A 19,392-nucleotide genomic window follows, 5' to 3' on the forward strand; every position below is an offset into this window, starting at 1 on the left:
AGTCTTTCTCCATTGAGAATAATGTTGACTGTTGGTTTTGCGTATATGCCCTTTATTATGTTGAGGAATGTCCCTTCTATTCCTATTTTTCTGAGAGTTTTTATCAAGAATGGGTGTTGGTTTTTTATCAAATGCCTTTTCTGTGTCAATTGATATCATTTGGTTCTTTTCCTTTGTTTTATTTATATGATGGATGATGTTGATTATTTATCTGATGTATGAACGAACCCTACTTGGTTATAATGTATTATTTTTTGGATATGTTGTTGGAGTCTTTTGGCTAGGATTTTGTTGAAGATTTTTGCATCTGTATTCATGAGGAGTATTATATTGGTCTATAGTTTTCCTTTTGAGTGATGTCTTTGCCTGTTTTTGGTATCAAGGTTATGCTTGCTTCATGAAAGGAATTTGGGAGGATTCCATCCTTTTCTATATTCTGGAATAGTTTGACTAGGATTGGTGTCAGTTCTTCTCTGAGCGTTCAGTACGATCCTCCATTGAAACCATCTGGACCAGGACTTTTTTTTTGTTGTTAATTTTTTTATGACCTGTTCAGTTCCTTTTTTGTTACAAGTCTATTCAACTTCTCCACCTCAGTCTTTGTTAGTTTAGGTAAGTAGTATGTTTTTAGAAATCTTTTTCTTCTATATTTTCAGATTTGTTGGAGTATAGCTCTTCTTAGTATCTTGATTTTATCCTTTTAATTTCTGTTGATTCTGTTCTGACATCGCTCAATTTGTTTCTTATTTGCATTATTTGTTTTTTCTCCCTCTTTTGCATTGTTAAATTTGCCAGTGGTTTGTCAATTTTATTAATCTTTTCAAAAAACTAACTTGTACTCTTGTTGATTTTTTTTTTTAATTGTGTTTCTGTTTCATTTATTTCTGCTCGAATCTTTATTTCTTTTCTTATGGTGACTGTAGGGTGTTTTTTTTGTTGTTGTTGTTTTGTTTTTTGCTGCTCTTTTTCAAATCTGGGGAGATGTTGGGTTAAAGCATTGATTTTGCTCTTTCTTCTTTTTTGATCTGTGCATTTATTGCTATAGATTGACCTCTGATCACTGCTTTTGCTGTGTCCCAAAGATTTTGCTATGTTGTATTTTCATTCTCGTTTGGTTCAAGGAGTATTTTAATTTTGTGTTTTATCTCTTCTGTTACCCAGTTGTTCTTAAGGAGGGTGTTGTTCAGTTTTCATGTGTTTGCTCTTTTTCCATTGATCTTCCTGTTGTTGATTTCTAATTGTATAGCATTGTGATCTGAGAAGATGCTTTGCAGTATTTCAGTGTTTTTAAATTTATTAAGGCTTGCTTTGTGGCCTAACATATGCTCTATCATGGAGAATGTTCCATGTGCACTGGAAAAGAATATATATTGTGTTGTTGTTGAATGAAGTGCTCTGTAGATGTCTATAAAGTCAAGTTTGGTGGATTGTATTGTTTAGTTCTTCTGTGTCTTTGTTAAGTTTCTTTCCAGTTGTTCTTTGATTGAAAGTGGTGTATGGGAATGGGTTTCTTGATGTTTTTTTCATTAGGGCCTAGGGCAGTGCCTGGCACACAGCAGATGATCCGTTAGTATTTGCCGGATGAATGAGTGAGTGCCCTGGCCAGAAGGTGGGAGTGAACTACTCCCTTGCTGCCTCCAAGTCTCAGTGCTCTGACAGTGGATGTTACTGCTATGGCATGCACACAGTCCAGAGTTAACCCACAGCCCACATTCACATGCCAGGTGGGTCCTAGGGAGGTGAGGAGGCAGAGCTACCTGTACATATCCCTCAGCTTGACCCAGGAATTACTGGAATGAGTTCTCCACTTGGACAGAAGATCTCTTGAGGTAATTAAGAGCTAGAGAGGCTTGACGAGGTGGGGACACCACAGTTTGGGTGGAAACTGCAGAGCTGTAGGGACCAGCTTGGAGGAATACTGGTGGTACAAACAGTTAAACACTTGGCTACTAACTGAGAGGTTGGAGGATTGAACCCACTCAGTGACTCCGTGGGAGAAAGACTTGGTGATCTGATTCTGTGATGATTACAGCCTAGAAAACCCTATGGGCAGTTCTCTGTCACGTGGCATCACCATGAGTCAGAATCAACTTGACAGCACCCAGCAACAACAGGGACTCGCTCCTCAAAGTCCTGGGAAAGATAGGGATGAGATCAGGGTGATACACTGGCAGGCATGTGTATTCTTGCCTGAGAACACATTTTATATTACACTAAAATGAGGACTTGAGGAGCTGTTTGTGGGAGTGAAAAGCTGCATGAAACTGTGGGTTCTGAATCTGCCAAGCCTAGACCTGCCACTGGCTATGAGACCCCGGGCAGACTACTCATCATCCTTGCCTCAGCTTCAGTGAAAGGGTAGAGGTGGTTGTGAGGACTGAATGAGTTAGTGTATGTCTGTACTGTTCAACATGGGAACCACTGGCTACTCGCAGTGCCTGAGCACTTGAAATGACACTGGCCTGAATTGAGATGTGGTAAGGCATTCGACTGCTAAACAGAAGGTTGGTGGTTCAAACCCACCAGCCGCTTTGAGGAAGGAAGTTGGGACAATCTACTTCTGTAAAGATTTACCACCTCAGAAACCCAAGAAGGGTCACTATGAGTCAAAATGGACTCAATGGCAGTGTGTTTGGTTTTTGTTGTTTTACAGTGTAAAAGGCTAAAAGCATTCTTCTGCTAACCTAAGAGTTAGTGGTTCAAACATACCAGCCATTCCATGGGAGAAAGATACAGCAATCTTCTTCCTTAAAGATTACAGTCTTGAAAATGCTACAGGACACTTCTAGTCTGTCTATAGGGTTGCTGTGGGTTGAAATGGACTCACTGGCAATGAGTTTGTTTTGGTTTGATTTTAAAGTGTAAAATGCCTCTGGATGTTGAAGACTTAGTGTGGGAAAAGAATGCATAATAGCTCTTTTTTTTAAATTGACTACAGGTTGAAATGATAATATTTTGGATATATTAAATAAAATATATTATTAAAATTAGTTCCACCTGGTTCTTTTTACTTTTTAAATGTAGCTACTGGACAATGCAAGATTACACAGGTGGCCTGCATTGTTTTTCTTTGGGACAGACTGTTGCCTGTGAAGCACTTAGAGCTAGGCCTGGTGCATGGTGGTTGTTTTATAGAACAGGGCCTGGCATGTAGTGATCACTTGCTGTACAAACACTTGCTATTATTATTGTCTTAAAAGTATCAAAGAATTTTTACCTGTCCCATCTAAAAACCAAGCCCAGTCTATATGTTCAGGCCCACAAATACAGAGGGATAGAATTTATCCATGGGAGATTTAAGTCATGATTGCTGACTCCAGACAAGCCCGTTGAAGCTATCCAGGTCAGGGGATGGCCAGCCCGCTCACAAACAGCCATCTGGAACATGTGTGTTCTCGGTCCAGCCAAGGAAGAAGGTGTCTGCACGGGACATAAAGGAACAGTCAGTAATTGTAGCTGAGCCAATTTTCTGGTACCTTAAAAACACACTTGCAGTTTAGCAAGTGCAGGAAGGACATCCAAGAAGTCCTCCAGTAGAGGAAAAGTAAAAAGACAGTGTTCCCTGTCATGACAAGCAGGAGGGAAGGTTCTTTCTGGTTTGGCTCATCTGGGGACCTGAGTTGACAGGCCTGCATGGGCTGTGCCCCTGTAGCCAGGCTTTCGGCCCGTGTTTGGATGTGGGCCTCACCACGGGCACATGATAGAGGTTGCCAACTTGAGGATAGGCTGAGAGGTGGCTTTCCAGGCAGCTTCCAAAGGCCCAATTGTCTGAGTCTTGGCCGGATGTTGCTAAGGCTTTTCTCTCAGGTTGGTAGGGGCTTAAACAGAGGCCCTTTGTTGGCCTGCCATGGAGGTCAGTTTTAGAAGCAGTGAATGGATGAGCCGGCAGCTTCTCTGCCCGTGGCCCACAGCAGCCACTTCTCTGATTACTGAGTGGACAGGAAAGGTGTAGGGGTGGGGGAGTGGGGCTCTGCCCAAGAGAGCAAAGGAAGCTGGAGAGGAAGAAAGGAGAGTAGAAACTAAACACAATCAAAAAGAATAATAAAAGTCACCCATCGTTTTACTCTAGGGATAATCACTGTTAAGATATACTTTTTTTCTTTTATGCCTAGATATTTAATTAAGAATCTGAGTGAATTACAACCAATTTTGTGGAGAATTGAAGACCTTAGTGCTAATTATGGCCATGGAAGGTCTCTAGGGATGTCACAAAACTGGAGTTCAGAAACCAATGAATGAAAAAATCTTCCCTGTTCAGTTGTTGAGAATGCCACTTTCATTTGGCTTTTGTGTCACCCTGGTTGCTGTCTTGATTTTGCAGGCATAGTCAGCTTCTAATTTTATACAAATAATTATGGAATCATAGAATTTAGAGCCAGGTCTCCTCCCTGCCCCGCCCCACCACCTCCAACATCTTGCCACATCCATGTTCCTTCCTCTTGAACACTGATAGTCACAGGGAGCTCACTCGCTTAAGAGGCAGCCCTGAGAAGTGGTCAGTTCTGATGGTTAGAAAGTTGTTATGTCCAGCCAACAGTCTTTCTGAAGGTTCGACTCAAGTAGTAGCCACACTGATCCTGATCCTGTTAAAACAGAACCAGGTCCTCTGTCACTCCTGGGCTCAGAATCCTTCTCCCTCCTCACTGTCACTCATGGAATAGGAGCCAAAGTCCTGAAGGTAGCCTTCCAGACCCTGCTGTCCCCACCTCCCCCCAACTCTACCTCTCCCATTCCCCCCCTTGTGTACAGCACCCTGGCACATTCATGGTTGTGAATCCATCATTTGATTTCTGTTTCCTTCCTGTGGACAGGGAAGTTGTCAGACCCCTCCCTAAAAATTGGTTATTTCTTTGAGACCCCAGAAAAATCATTTCTGTCTATGCATTGTAAATAGCATGCTTAACTGTACACATGCTAAGGAGGTAGTCTTAAAAAGGTATGTCTTTGCCTTTTCTAAGAAAGAAGGTGTGGTAGTTAAGGTTGTATGTCAGTTTGGCTGGGCTGTGGTTTTGAGTGGCTAGGCAGCTGGATGTAGGTATTTCCCATGATGAGATTATAATTACCTCCATGGTGGAATCTGCTGTGAGCAGCTATGTAGTTAAAGGAGAGTTACCTTCAGGGTGTGGCCTGCTTCTAGTATTTAAAGAGAAACTTTAAGAAAGGTCTCTAGCTTTTTGGCATATTTGGATCCTGCCTTTGGCCAGGTCTTCATCTTCATCTCCATTTCCCGGACTTGAGCCAGTAGCCTGCCATGTTGCCTGCTAATCTTAGGAGTATGCCATTTTACCAGCCGACCTTGGGTTCATCAGCCTCAGAAGCCAGCAGCTGCCTGAGTTAAGACACACTTCTACCTCCAGTGGGCCTAGAACAAACAAGAGGCAGAGCTGAAGCCCAAGGTTGAGGGGCCTTCACCTAGCCCCTAGAGCTGGCACTTTGAACTCAGACTTCTAGCCTCCTAAACTGTAAGAGAATAAATCCCTGTTTGTTAAAGCCACGTGTGGTATTCTTGTCATAGCAGCACTAGAGAACAAGAGAGGTTACCTCTTTACCCTGTCACACTCTCGGGCAGGCATCAGACTGATGTTAAAACGTCTGTTTTGATGTGCATCTGACTAGACTCCTTCCCAGGCGACTGATAACCATTCATTAAGCACTAATGGGCCAGATCTTTACCTGAGCCGTGCCCTCATCCTCTCAGCAGCCCTGCAAAACACCTGATTATTATTTCCCCTGCTTTGAAGGTGGGGAAACAAAGGCAAAGAGCGACTGAGCAGTTTGCCTGAGGTCGCTCACTGAGTGAGAGGCAGAACTAAACAAAGCATGTTGTTGAGACTTTCTGTTAGTTCTCAGGGGAAAATTGTGAGTGGATGTTACTCTCTGGCAGCTAGTGCCTCTCGACAGGCTGTGGCTGGCTGCAGGAAGGTGACAGTAAGCAAGACTCCTGCTTCTAACTGCCCCCCCCACACACACACATGTACACACACAGTGGGGGTCAGAGGGAAAGAAGGGCGGTCTGTTTGGAATCGGAGAGAGTGCAATAATTTCCTGTCATCTTTAAGCCTTGGAGATACGGTGGTTAAAATGCTCGGCTGCTAACCAGAAGGTCAGTGGTTCAAATCCACTAGCCATTCCATGGGAGAAAGATGTGGTAGTCTGCTTCTGTAAAGATTTAAAGCCTTGGAAACCTATAGGGCAGTTCTATTCTATCCTATAGTGTCACTGTGAGGCAGAATCGCCGATAGTGGGTTGGTTTTGGTTTGGTTTTAAGGCTCTGCCTATAACTTTTTACTTTGTTGCTTTTGCTGTTACACCCATTTCCCTCTTTGGGAATTTTAAAGTATTTCTGAAACCAACTGTGTGTTATTTCTGAGGAATTTCAGGATTTTGTTTTTCCCCAGGAAGATGGATTTTCATTTTTGTTCCTTTCCAGTTCTGCATGGTCAGCTATGGCCACGATGTGGGCTGCAGACTGAGGCTGGGCTTCTTATTGCCCTGAGGGATCAAAAAAGTCCTCTCTGACAGAGATTGAATAGTGTGTTAGCTACCTACTGAAGTTTGTGTTTTCTGTGGTTCTAATGGGGCTGGGCTGTGGGTGTAGAAGGAGGACCAAAAGGAGGCTAAAAATGTGCTGAATGGGAGACTGGGAGCTCTGGTCTATGAAAGGAGACAAACCAGGGATAGATTGTGTGGTTCATTCATTCATTCAGCAAACACTTAATTGAGCACATAATGCATTTACTGTGCTTCTGTTTAGTAAAAGGTGTTGGTGAATCCTCACGAGTCTTGCCATCCCAAGGGGAGACAGTTACAACAGGGAGAGGAATTGTGGACCTGGAAGGACATGGCCCAGTTCTGAGAGCTGGGCTGGGTTCCCAGAAGAACCTCAGGGCAGTTTCTTGAGGTATTTAAAATGTGAGGGGAATATATGATTTTATTTTCATTAATTCATGGAAAAGCCTGATAGCAAACTAGGACAAAGGGGAAACACCTTTCCTGGAAAGGGAGGGAGGGAAGGAAATGAACTTTTATTGAGTACTTCCTACGTGCCAGTTGTGGTTTTAGGCACATTATTTTTTTATCTCATTTAATCCTCAGAGCTACCCTACAAATTGTAGAGCTCTGGTAGCATAGTGCCTAAAGCACTTGACTGCAAACCAGAAGGCTGGCGGTTCAAACCCACCAGCCACTCCTCGGAAGACTGGGCAATCTACTTCCATAGCGATACTGCTTTGGAAACCCAAGGAGGGGTTGCTATGAGTCAGGGCCGACTCGATGGCACATAACAACAACAACATTATAACCCATTTGGTGGGTGATGAAGAAGCTAAGATAGTATCTGAGGGAGTAGGGATTTGAACCAAATCTTGACATCAAACCCACTCTTCCAAGTTCTACCTCAGGAAACAGGATGTAGATAGGGTAAAAATGGTCTTGCCACATGGGACCTCCAGGACTGCTGGATCATCTTCAGGCTTAGTAATCACGGGCCCTAATTCCAGGGCTGGTGATGCTCTATTTCCTGTTGTACTTGGAGTTTACGTGGGTGTGTTTGTTTTGTGAAAAATGATTGAGTTGTAAACTTATGATTTGTGGACTTTTCTTTGTGTATGTTATACTTCAGTAAAAATGTTTTTAATGCAACAACACTTCCCAGAAAAAAGATACTTAGGTAATGTTTTTAAAAATCTTAAAATATTTTAGCTACTTCTTGCCTAAATTTCTCATAAATTGTGCAGACAGTAAATGCTAGCCTTTCTTTATGCTGGAGCTAGGGTTATTCAGTTTAACAGATAAAAATACAGGATGCTCAATTAGACTTGAATTTCAGAAAACACTGTAATTTTTTTAGTAAAAGTATGTCCCATTCAATAATTGGGACATACTAAAATATTATTTGTTTTTTATCTGTGAAATTCAAGTGTACATGGGGCATGCTTACAATAAAAGAGAAATTATTGGTTTATCTGAAATTTTAATTGGCTCTACACCCTCGTTGACTCTGTTGGTCATTATTTCCCATCTTTGCCAACTGGGTGACAAGTGGCGTCACATCTCTGTGTTGGACTCTTGGTAAGGTGGGCCATCTTCTCATGGGCTGATTGGCATTCCTATTTCAGATTAGGGTTGAGAAAGCTAACTGGCCTCTACATGGAAAAACTGAAAGTGATGGACCTCCTCAGGAAAGAGGAGCAGGACAGAGGGCAGCAGGGTATACCCAGGTTACTGTGGTGGCTGAACCAGTTGCCGTTGAGTCAATTCCGACTCAAAATGACTGCATGTGTGTCAGAATAGAACTGTGTTCCGTGGAATTTTCAATGGCTGATTTTTCCAAACTAATTTCCAGGCCTTTCTTCTGAAGTACCTCCAGGCATGAATAATTTATACTACTCAAGGACTCTTGGTATCTGTTTAAAAAAAAAAGGAAAGAAAGAAAAACAAAGCTACTGTCATCGCATTGACTCCAACTCTGAGCAACTCTGTAGGACAGAGTTGAGCTGCCCGTAGGTTTCCAAGCCTGTAAATCTTTACAGAAGCACATCACCTCATCTTTCTCCCACAGAGCAGCTATTAGGTTCAAACTGCAGACCTTTTAGTTAGCAGTTGAATGCCTTAACCACGATGCTACCAGAGCTCCTTCTGGTAGCTGTAGAAGGGCTTAATGTAGGACTTGGTGGTGGGGTGCAAGGCCTGCCTGGGTGATACCTTGAACTCCTTTTTCCTCTGGAGAGTGGTTGGCAGGGAATCTCAATTCAGGCCGGAGAATGGTAGCGCCCTGAGGCAGAAGTGAACCTGCAAGTAGTCATTGCAAGACAAACTCAGGCTTACAGTGATTGGGAAATTGCGTTAGAAACTTCCTTTTCCACTGCTATCAAGTGAAGCCTTCACTGGTTTTGAGGCCACGTCAACAAACAACATGTTTTAATGGCAGCTTGAGAATGAAGAAAGTAGACTGGTGCAATTACCCTGTAGCCCAGAATGGCCTTAAATACTTCCTTTGTGGCTTTGGTGATAGTTTCACCCACGTTCTCGGGAACTACAGGGTGTGAGGGAGAGAGGACAGAGGCAGGGGAAGCTCAGAGTGCCAGGTTGGATGCAATTTGTTACATTACCTGCAGCCACAGTTCTCAGCCTTGATGCACATGTGAATCAGCTTTGATCCCACCCCCAGAAATGGACCGAGTATCTCTGGAGATAATGTTGTGCATCTGCCCATTGATTCTGTCCAGCCGCTGGAGAGAGAAGTGGTGATCTGCATGTTAGCAAGGAGCCCAACACCAATCAGTCACCTCTGGGAATTTTTGTGAGCTTAGAGTGTGTGTGGCTAGGAGGAGGACTGTTGCCTGTGTCATTGGTCCAGCTCTGTCCCAAAGGCTTGGCTGTTCTTCCAGGAACTGCTGATGCCTGGAGCTGCCCAGAGCAGTAGAGGTCCACAGATGGCAACTTTCGGCTGATAAAGAGTCTTGCTCAACTAGTACTTGGATTGGGTCGTGCAAATGAACTCCAGGCAGATGTACCTCCTTCCAGGCTCCCCACAGATCTTGACTCCATGCCCTGACCTTTGCCTCAGCCCCCTTTCAGCACATCATAGGTGGTTCATGGCTGTGTGATCCCACATGATATTCAACATCCATGCAGAGTTAAAACTTGCAGTGTCCAGCAGGAGGGGACCATTACAAAAGGCTTTCCTCCCTCATAGAGAGAGGAGCACCCACCATGCAGACAGAGCTGAGAGGGCTTAGCTGGGGGGTGTGCCTGATGGAGTCTTTTAATTTAGAACCTTTCCTAGCAACAGCAGATGCTGACTCAGTCATCACCCAGGTTGACTGTGGATGCGTTCAGAAGAGGGCCTCCAGAATCCTCTGCCAGCCAGCTGACCACAAAAAGAGGCAGGAATTCTATGCCAGCCAAACCAAAATCTCAGGCTGCCTTGCTGGACTCCTCGTCTGTAAATCCTGCCTTTGGGAGAGTGGGGCAGCTCCAAGGCCTTAAACCAAGTTTGATTTTGGGATGTGTAGGAGATAATTTAAGGAGCTCTGGGAGCATAGTGCCTAAGGCACTTACTTGACTGCTAACCAGAAGGCTGGTGGTTCAAACCCACCAGCCACTCCTCGGAAGGAAGATGAGGCAATCTACTTCCGTAGTGATATTGCCTCGGAAACCCAAGGAGGGGTCGCTATGAGTCGGGTCCAACTCGACGACACATAACAACAACAACAAGGGGATAATTAAAGACCAGTTGAGGATAACTTGCTTCATGTGTAACATTGCTGAGCCAGGCTTGGGGTGAGGGTGTGGAGAGGTGGGGAGCAGTGTCTGCACTTGATCTGTTACCCTGTGATAAGCCCACTGCTGTCGAATCAATTAAAACTCATAATGACCCTTTAGGACAGAATAGAACTGCCCCCATAGGATTTCCAAGGGAAGCAGACTGCCCCATATTTCTCCCATGGAGTGGCTGGTAGGATTGAACCATCAACCATGATTAGCAGCTGAATGCTTTAACCACTCCAGCATTCCTTTACCCTGTGTTACTGGTTTTCAGATAATCTTCCTAGGGCTGCTGCTGGCCAGGGACATTGCAGGAATCAGAGTGGGCTCTGTGTCACTTTCCCTTTTAGCTCTTGTATATATTTGGAGATCCACTGATAATTTTCTTGGGAAAAGTTTTTACCCCATTAAACAGTTTGAAAACCACTGCTATGCACAGAGGCCAGCCTGATTTCTATTTCACCAGTGCCACTAATATGGGACTGAAATGACAATAATGACAGCAGTGATAACACAGTAATTTCTTTTATATGCCAAATTCCCTTAGTAGTCAACGTTTTCATTCACTTCTGGTGAGTCAGAAGCTCTCAGTAGAGCTTGTTATATCACTTGGGCCTCTTAAAGGACATTAAAATATTAAAAAAACAAACCAGTTGCTGTCGTAGATTCTGACTCACAGTGACCCCATGTGTCTCAGAGTAGAACTGTGCTCCGTAAAGTTTGCAATAGCTGATTTTTTGGAAGTTGATCACCAGGCCTTTCTTCTGAGGTGCCTCTGGATAGACTTGAACCTCCAGCCTTTCAGTCAGCAGCCGAGCACTTAAGTGTTTGCATAACCCTGGGAAAACTTAAAGGACATTACATTACAATGTATCAGTGTTAACAGCATTTGCAATTGATGCTCACTTTTCTTCTCTGTCACAGAAGACTGTATATAAAGCTCTGGACAAAGGGAATATACCCATGACTATATATAAGTTTGGCAGATGATAGTTCTATATACGTATTTGTATGTGTTATAAGAAGGTCCATATAAATAGAATTAATGTGACAAAGTTATGATAACTTCTTAGCCACAGCAACTACCCCAGGAGAGCGAGTTGTTGGACCTGTGGGCTCAGGACCATGGTCATGAGGGGCATCAAGCTCAACTGGCATAATGTACTACACAAAAACATTGTTCTGCATCCTACTTTGGTGAATAGCAACTGGGGTCTTAAAAGCTTGGAAGCAGCCATCTAGATGCAACATTGGTCTCAGAGCAAAGAAGAATGAAAAAAAATCAAAGATGCATGGAAACAATTAGTCCAAGGGACTAGTGGACCATGCAAACTTCAGCCTGTCTGACCATGAGACCAGAGGACCTAGATGGTGCCCACCTACCCCTGTCAACCACTTGGAAATAGATCAGTGCAGGAGATCCTGAATAGAATGGCAGGAAAATGTGGAACAAAACGCAAAATCATAAAAATCAAAAAAGCTTACTCATCTGATAGAGACTGGTGAAACCCCCAGACTGTGGTCCCTAGTCACCTTTTGGGCCTGGAATTGAACTCCTGTGGCTCCTAGCCAAGCATAGGCATATAAGGTGAACATTTACACCAGGTAGATACACTCCTTAGAACAATCAATCATGGGAGAACAGAAGGGCAGTATTTACACAGGGAGTTAGCTCAGAGGGCAGGAATGCATTGGAAAGGACACAGGGAAGAGGTAACTACAGGGAGGAAGTAGGAAGAGAATTTTCACATTATAGGGATTGTAGTTAATGTCATGAAACAAAATGTGTATGAAGTGCTGTATGGAAAATAAATTTGCTCTGTAAACTTTTACCCAAATCACAATTAAAAAAAGAAATAAAGGGGACCGAGGTGGGAGAGGGAGTTCTGGACAACTTCCAAGGTCCAGACCTGCCCAACTATAGCCTACTAAATGACAGCCAATTAGTAGGGACTCACTGAGTGATTTTTTGCTGTCCAGCACTGCCTCAGACTCTGAGAGGGGCAAATGAGTGTGAGGTAGGGTCTCCATCTTCCAGAAGGTTCTGCTTAGGAACTACCCTGACTAACTGGGCCATATCAGTCACAGTCCATCTTGGAGCCCTTCCTGAGGAAGCCTTGGTCCTTGTGGCAACTCAGCAGCCCATTGTAGACCTTGCTTGCTGTTCTGGGTGTACAGAGTGTCCCTTCTCTGACCCCTTCCTCTCCAACACCACATTACTTCCCATCACCTCCAGTGTCCCAGTGGTCTCCTCTTGAGTTTCCTCACATGCAGCCCCTCCTCCCTCCTGTCCAGCTGGCTGTGGCTGTCACTTTAATCTTCCCACACGTGCACACGCTTCTGCTTTTCCTGCCTCTGTGCCTTTGCTTGTCTTTTTCCTGTATCTGGAACACCCCACCCCACACCAACTCTGGCTTTTGAATGTGTTCAGTGCTTATATGAGATCTACTGTGTGGATGGCCTTCTATTTTTCTTCGCTTGTGGGGCTATTAAAATATACAGCCAGGTCCTACCCTCAGTGAGCTTATGTTTTGGTCAGTGAGGGGAGAAGTGTGCTGCCAACCCTACCAGGCAGAAAACTATAAGCCGCAAAGGAGAGGTGAAAGACGACGTTCTGGAAGGATCCTTGGCGGCTCTTTGCGCTCTGTTTTACTCCTTTACACCAGGAAGTGGTTATACAAGTCTTTTCCTGTTGGAATATTATGATTTTAAAAAGAACCCCCACTCCTGTCCGTTGACTATTAATGATCTTTCAAAACTCACCCCCAGTTCCCCAAGCCTGGCAGGTATCCTGTGACATAGAGGTCTTGGGCACTCACACGCTTTCTGCTGGGGCTCCTTTTAGCCCAGGACCCCTCCCCGAAGAGATAGGGATAGGAGCTGCAGCAAGACCAAGCTCTGCCCGGGAGTGAGGTGGTGTGTGTGGAGTTCCTGGTGCCTAGAAAATGGGAAGACACTAAGTTTTGGGAATGAGCAGAGTCCCTGTTGTCACCTTTTCTTCCCCTTATTACCATAGCCCCTCCTATAAATTCAGTGCATTAACTGGAAAGGGCATAGGGTCAGGTCGTGGGCATTCTACTTAATCTTTGCACTTCAGTCTCTTCTTCTGTGAAAGGATGGTAATACCTATTTTATAGGACTGCTATTAAGTAAAGACATACATAGAAGTGGTCCAGCAGAGTTCTTGGCACATATGATGTTTAATAAATGCCCCTTCTAAAGATGGGACCAGGGACCAGATTGACTCTCCTACATGAAGCAACAAAAACCATACAACACCAAGACAAGACAAAATATGTGAACCAAAGGTTTTCTTGACACTGGCCATCAGGCAGGGAAGGACACTGATCCTTGAGAGACATAAAGTGAAGGAAGTGAGCCCTGAAGTTGTCCTAGTTTATTACTCAAAGGATGTCTAGGCTTTGGCACAAGGAGGGAGAACCAAGGCAGAGCCCAGCAGACTCCTGGTTTTGCAATGGAGCTGAGAGTCTGGGGAGACCAAGCCAGCTGAGTGTATGGGGCACCAGCAAAATCTTTGCAAAGCATTGACCTGATAAAGGACTTGTATACAACTAGAACGCATAAGGAATTCTCATAACAATAAGAAAATAACCCCTTTCCCAAAAATTATTGGCCAAAAGACTTGAACAGACATTTCACCAAAGGAGATATAGAATGGCAAATAAGCACATGAAAAGATGTTTAAACTCACCATCATTAGTCATTAGGGAACCGCAAATTAAAACCACAACGAGCTATCACTGCGTAACTATAAAAACTCCACTGCCATCAAGACGATTCTGACTCAGCAACGCCCATAGGGTTTCCAAGTCTATAAATCTTTATGGAAGTAGATTGCTTCATCTTTCTGCCCCAGAGTGGCTGGTGGGTTCGAGCCACTGACCTTTTGGTTAGTAGCTGAGTGCCATAACTACAGCACTATCAGAGCTCGTTCATAGCTATTAGAATGGATAAAATGTGAAAGACTGGTCATAGCAAGTGTTGACAAGGATGTGGAGAAACTGGAACTCTAATCAGCTGCTGGTGGAAATGTGAAGTGATAGCACTTCTTTGGAAAACAACTTGCCATTGTGAGGTGAAGAGTTAACTTCTTATGCAAAGAATGTAGCCTTTGTCCCCTATTCCTGGGAGGTAATCCCTAAACCTTGGAATGCTTTTGTTATTCATGGAGTCCCCCTACTTGGCCCTTCCTGAAACTTCATGCTATTGAGATAACTCATAGTGAGGGGAGCCATTGGAGAAAGACTTTGTGATATCAGCCCAACCTCGAGGAGGGAAAGACATTGGAGATTCATTCAGCTCAGTCATATGGCTGATGATTCAGTCAATGATGCCTATGTGATGAAACCCCAACAAACACTCCGGACACCAAAGCTGAGGTGAACTTCTCAGATTGACAGTATTCTTCGCACATCAGGATTCCAGGAAAGTGACATTTCCTGACTCCATGGGGAGAGGGCAAGGAAGTTTCATGTTTAAGACCCTCACAGACCTCACCCTATGTATCTCTCCCTTTGGCTAGTTCTGGTTTGTATCCTTTTTGCTGTTATAAAACTATAATTGTAAGTACAGCACTTTCCTGAGTTTTGTGCATTGTTCTAGCAAATTCTTGAACCTGAAGGGGTAGTGGGAACTCCTGAATTTGGATCCACTGGTCAGAAGTGAGAGTGGCCCTGGGAACCCTTGGATTTGGGCCTAATGTCTGTAGTACTGAGCAGACTTGGGAGTACAGAGGGCTGTGCCTTAAAGTGTGGGTATAAAGGGTAGGAACTAATTTTTCAGGCATTTTCTTAGAAAATTAAATATATATCTACCATATCATCCAACCATTCCATTCCTAGGTATTTACCTAAGAGAAAGGAAGTATATCTATACAAACACATGTACACAAATGTTGATAGCAGCTTTCTTTGTAAAAGCCTGAAATTAGAAATAATCCAAATGTCCTTCAACAGAGGCATGGATGAATAAATTGTGATCACTTAGTGCAATGGAATGGTGCTCAGCATTAAAAAGAAAAAGAAGGACCACTTGATGCATCCAACAATGTGGATAATGTTTAAAATAATTACTATACTGAATGAAAGAAGCAAGATTTAAAAAAAAAAAAAAAAAGTACACACTCTAGATTCTATTTGTATAAAACTCCTGAAAATACAAACTATAGTGACAGAAAGCAGGTCAGTGGTTGCCTGGAAGAGGGGTGGGGGTGAGGAAGGGATTACAAAAGGCATGAAGGTTCTTTCACTATCTTGATTGTCGTGATGATGTCGTGGGTATAGACAAATGTCAAAACTTACCAAATTGCATGCTTGAAATTTGTGTTAAAAAGGATCACTCTGGCTACAGTTTGGAAAATGGATTAAAAAGCAGCGAGGCTAAATGCAGCGGGGAGATGCCCTTCCCTTGCTCTCTTCTCCTGAAAGCTTAATTCTTCCCCTTACTCTCCTGTCTTTTGAGCTCGGAATACTATTGTTATTGGCGATTTTATTTTCTTACTTTCTTCTGTTGGGCATTTCTTTAAAATCTGTAGCATCAGGCTCACGTGAAACTAAAACCAACCCCAAGCAGCTGCTGTCTAGTGCATTCCGACTGACAGCACCTTTGTGGTGTCAGAGCACAACTGTGCTCTGTGGAGTTTTTAATGGCTGATTTTTTGGAAGTAGATCACCAGGGCTTTCTTCCGTGGTGCCTCTGGGTGGACTGAAACCTCTTACCTTTTGGTTAGCAGTCAGATGTACCACCCAGGGACTTCTCATATGAAGCAGAGGGTGCCTAGTAGCTTTTTCTTCTTTCTTTTGTTTCCCCTCTCTTTTTGTTTCTTTCTTCTTAAATCATGTTTTATTGTGTTTTTGTTGAGGTTTGTATGTGAGTTTAGGTTCCTACTCAACAATTTGTACACCAATTGTTCAGTGACATTGGTTGCATTCTTCAGAATGCATAAACATTCTCATTATTTCTGTTCTGGTTGTTCCATTTCCATTCATCTAGTTTCCCTGCCCCTTTACATTATCATCTTTGTTTTAAAGTGATTGTTGACTATTTGGTTGTTTTTCTTGTTGAGCCTGAGTCTCTCCTCAGCCCTGGCCACTTAGCTTAAGCCTGAGTCTCTCTTCAGCCCTGGCCACTTAGCTTACAGAGCAGGTTTCTAGATGAGACTGCTCAGCTCACCATCCACTGTGGCAGATCCTGGAATGCTATTCCTTGAGGCAATCATTGTGTTCACTATCCTGTTGCCTGTGTTTTTGAGAGAGAGCCTGACTCTGGGAAAGTGATCAGAGAAGTATTTATGGGATGAATGAATAATTTCCTGACTCATCAGAGGTCGATCAAAAAACACTTAGCTGTGATGCCCCTGACAGTAGGGTAAGAAGAACTGAGGGTAACCCAACAGTGAGGTGAGTGTAGCCTTGTGGTTGAGGTCACAGGCAGAAAGATAGCTTTGTGTACATGGCATGAGGCAGAAGGGGAAGCAGGCTGAGGTGGTTGGTAGGAGATCCTGGGGCGGGACTAGTCTCGGGTCTGTAACCCTGATGAGGAAGCAATGTACTCTCTTTATGGGCTATGTGTGGCAGGAATAGCTGCCATGGAAAACCAGACCAGATAGCTTAAATGAACCTTCAGGACTGTGGTAATGGCCAAACCCACTCATATCTCTACTAGGTGGGCACTATTGATTTAGAACCTGGGCTCAGATTCCATCTCTCAAACCTACCCTCCATGTGACCTTCAGCAAGTTACAGGAACTTTGTAGAACTTCAGCTTTAGAAAGGGGGATGCAGGACCTCCTTCACTGAATGAACTCTCAGCACAGAGTCTGGCCCATGGTGAGTATATAATTTCCCAGAATACAGAATTTACTTTATTTCCCCGGGTGGTATAAACAATTAACGCCCTCGGCTGCTAACCAAAAGGTTGGTGGTTTGAATCCACCCAGAGGGATCTCAAAGACCTGGCATCTACTTCTGAAAAATCAACCATTGAGAGGCTGTGGAGCCCAGTTCTACTCTGACATATGTGGGGTCTCCATGAGTTGCTATTGATTTGACAGCAACAGCTGGTTGGCTGGAAAGAAGTAGATCTGTCTCGTGCCTGGTATGTCCTTTTCTATGCATTCACCACAAGCTACAGGGGTGAAATATTTTCCTACCTACTTGGCTTCTGATGGGATCTTCCTCGCTTTGTGACTGACCGTTTAGAACATAAGTAGCTTCCTTCCTCACTTTGTATCTGTTCTCAATGGTCAGAGCGCTGAGAAAGGATGTCAGCGGCCCAAAGGAGTCAAACTGCAGGACTAAAGAGAGAGTAAGGGGGAGGCAGAAGCCAGGAGGTCGCAGCCCTGAGATAAAGAGGAAACCAGGAGCGTGTGTCACTGGGCTGGGTGCAGAGACAGATTGGAGGAAGTCCTGACATTGAGAGATAAAGTAGCGGGAAGTTCAGGGAGGCCTGGGCTGTTGTCTGAGTGCCCATACACTCATTCAGAGATGCTTCCATCTTTCCATTATAGCAGGAGTGGGAGAGACTGTCTAATTTTATTCCCCAAACCCCATCAAGATGAGTTCACACCTTCATTCTGAGCCAGAGGCATTCTACTGTCTCATGAGATATAATTAGGGTTTCCTTTCTGGTGGGCTGCCTAGAAGGCTGGTCCTTAATGTGTGTTCATCCTGTGGATGAGGAAAAGGGGGATCACACCATGCTGAGCTGTGGGGTTCACTGCTCCTCTGCTGTTTGCAATGAACATTTCTACAGTGGCTTCAGCAAAGAGGCCACAAAGAATAATGGAGAAGAAATGACGCTGGGTCTAGGCGTGCTTTTTGTTCTGTGTTCTTGAGCACAGTTGTGTTCATGGGTGCATCGTGTTGACATTACACCTGGTTTGCTTTGAGTGTGCTTTGGCTACTGGCTGGCAAACCAGCCCTTGTTGCTTGTTTTAAAGGTTTAGAGTCAGGTCAGCTGGAGGACTTGCGACAGAGTAGTCTGGAAGTGGACCATGCGGTCTCAGTTCCCCTTGTGCTGCTGTAACACAGTTACCACAAGTGGCTTTAAAGAACAGAAATTCATTTTCTCACAGTTCAGGAGTCTAGAAGCCAAAATTCAAGGCACTGGCTGTAGGGGAAGGCCCTTGCCTCAGCTTGTGCTGCCCCAGAGTTCCTCGGTTCCTTGGCGATCTGCACGTGGCCTCTCTCTTCCCCCTGTTTGTGCTTGCTTGTATCTGTGTCTCTGCTGCTCCTTCCTTATAACTCAGAAGTGTTGTAAGTATTATAACTCAGAACATACCCTACGCTGACATGGCCCAGTTAACATAACAGAGTAAACCGTATTTCCCAAATAAGGTTACATCCACAGGTATTCGTTGTTGCTGTTGTTAGTTGCTTTTGAGTCAATTCTGACCCATAGTGACTCCATGTGTGCAGAGAAGAACTGCTCCATGGGGTACTTGCTGGCTGTGACCTTTTGGAAACAGATCACTAGGCCTTTTTAAAAGGTGCCTCTGAGTGAGTTTGAACCACTGACTTTTCAGCTAGTAGTCAGGTGTTTAACCATTTCTACTACCCGGGCTCCCTTCTATAGGTATGGGATTAGGGTTCTAACACACATCTTTTTTTTTTTTCTTTTTTAATTGTGATTTGGGTGAAAATTTACAGAGCAAATTCCCTTTCCATACAACAGTTCACATACACGTTGTCTCATGACATTGACTACAATTTCCCACAATGCAACAGCTCCCCTCCCACTTCCTCCCAATAGTTACCTCTTCCCTGTGTCCATCCTTCCATGCACTCCTGCCCCCTGAGCTGTCTCCCTATGCATAAGCAGCCCTTCTTTTTCCCATGATTTTTTTCTCCAAAGAGTGTATCTACCTCAGGTACATGTTCGACTCTTATGCCTATCTTTTGTTTGGCTGGAAACCACAGGTGTGGGTTCAATTTCAGACCTGAAGGGCATCTAGGGGCCATAGTCTCAGTGGTTCCACCAGGCTCTATCAGACCAGCAAACCTGGTCCCCCCTTTTTTTTTTTTCCCAAATGATTTTGAGTTTTGTTCCACATTGTTCTCCCTCTTTATCCAGGATCTCCTACATAGATCCCCCTCCGAGTGG

The 19,392-nt window shown here is 44.1% G+C and overlaps 1 protein-coding gene across 1 annotated transcript in view; it reads left to right on the top strand.

The window, feature by feature from the left end:
- The window catches only part of LIMD1 (LIM domain containing 1), a 90,600-nt gene that overhangs the window by 24,199 nt on the left and 47,009 nt on the right, over positions 1-19,392 (top strand). The gene's annotated exons all lie outside the window — the stretch shown is intronic.

The sequence above is a fragment of the Orycteropus afer genome, unplaced genomic scaffold (assembly GCF_000298275.1).
Source record: "Orycteropus afer afer isolate SDZICR_OR568_19922 unplaced genomic scaffold, OryAfe1.0 scaffold00311, whole genome shotgun sequence".
Lineage (NCBI taxonomy): Eukaryota > Metazoa > Chordata > Mammalia > Tubulidentata > Orycteropodidae > Orycteropus > Orycteropus afer.